The sequence below is a fragment of the Miscanthus floridulus genome, chromosome 18 (genome assembly GCF_019320115.1).
Source record: "Miscanthus floridulus cultivar M001 chromosome 18, ASM1932011v1, whole genome shotgun sequence".
NCBI classification, from domain to species: Eukaryota; Viridiplantae; Streptophyta; class Magnoliopsida; order Poales; family Poaceae; genus Miscanthus; species Miscanthus floridulus.
The window spans coordinates 78477627-78479154 of NC_089597.1; the positions used below are offsets into that span (position 1 = coordinate 78477627).

General features: G+C 44.4%; 1 non-coding gene across 1 annotated transcript; it reads left to right on the plus strand.

Annotated features, from left to right (window-relative positions):
- The first annotated feature begins 1087 nt into the window (after positions 1–1087).
- Positions 1088–1194, plus strand: LOC136524958 (small nucleolar RNA R71). The gene has a single exon (XR_010776302.1). It is a non-coding gene; the product is annotated as a small nucleolar RNA R71 (small nucleolar RNA).
- The last annotated feature ends 334 nt before the right edge of the window (positions 1195–1528 follow it).

Genomic DNA, 1528 nt, shown 5'->3' on the forward strand with positions numbered 1-1528 from the left:
CTACACTCTTCCGTCAGCTTGATGACCTCCATGGATGGTAGTGGTCGCTTGTTGTTGATGATGTACTTGGCATAGGAAGGTACATGCAAGACGTCCATCAGGGGGACGCTTACATGCATCTGCTCAATCATCTCAACAAATCGAGCGAATTGCTCGTCCATGGCTTGCTTGTGGTTCCTTGTGGGAAATGGCAGGTAGCTGATTTCGATGAAGTCCTTTGGTGCCGTCACCTCTTCTTGTTCTTTTTCTTTTTCTTTTTCTTTTGTTGAAGGTTTGGCCTCCTGGTGCTCTTTTGCCTTTCCTGTAGACTGGTTAGGGTTTGGTGGAGCACGAGTAGTCTTACCACCCAAGTGATCACCGCTTTTACATTTTCGTAAGAATTTTTAGGTTGAGCAGGAATTTTTCCATTACTGTCAATAATAATTGCAACAGCTATTTGAGCTAGTTGTGTTTCTACCATTTTATTGAAGCTCATTTGATTTTTAATAGCAGAAGTTAAACCTTCAATATGAGAATTTATATTTTCAAGCATTTTATCATTTGACATTAATTTCTTTGTGAGATTTTCAATAATTTTAACTTGGCCTAAAACCAAGTCTTTAAAGGAAGGTTGATTCAAATTTGTAATTAGAATTGTAGCTCGAATTACCGCAGGCGGGACTAGTTGTTCCACCCATTATTACCTGATGGTTGGCGAAACCCGTTGTTGATGAAGGCAGCTTCTTTGCGGGTTTTGGGGCAATCATTCCCCGAATGGCCAACATTCCCACAGACCTCACACGTCATGTGTGAGTCCATGGCCTAGATAGTGCCCATCATGGCGTCTTTATCTTGGGCCCGTTCCTCTAGTCTTTTCATCAATAAATCTATTTTTGTGGAAAGCATATTCGTCTCCTTCACGGTATGCATTCCTTTTTGTGTTTTCCTTTCCTCCTCCCAGCTTTGATTTGACACCATTTTATTGATGAGAGTCATGGCTCCATCAATTGTGAGGGAAAGTAAAGCGCCCCCAGCAGCAGCATCGAGGTGGCCCCTAGACATGGGTATTAATCCATCATAAAAATTTTGGACCACTAACTAGTTTTCAATCCCTTGGTGTGGACATGCTTGGATGTAGCCCTGCAGCCTCTCCCATGCCTCGTGAATGGTTTCCATGGAGCTTTGCTAAAAGTTCGAAATTCATTCCCTCAGGGCATTGGATTTACCCATGGGGAAGAACTTGGTGAGGAACGTCATGTAATATTTGTCCCATGTTTTGATAGCTTCCTTGTCCTTATAGAACCACTACTTCGCCTTCCCCGAGAGGGAGAAGGGAAACAAGCGGAGCCTGATGCTCTCAGGTGCGACGTCCTTGATGACGATAGTGTCGCACAGCTCGAGGAAGTGTTGGAGATGTGCATTCATGTCCTCGCTAGGCAAACCATGGAATTGGTTTGTCTGCACCATCGTGATGAGGCCGGTATGGAGCTCGAAGTTCCCATCCCTAATGTTAACAGTGGGCCCAATGGGCACGTTGGAAACAGTGGGG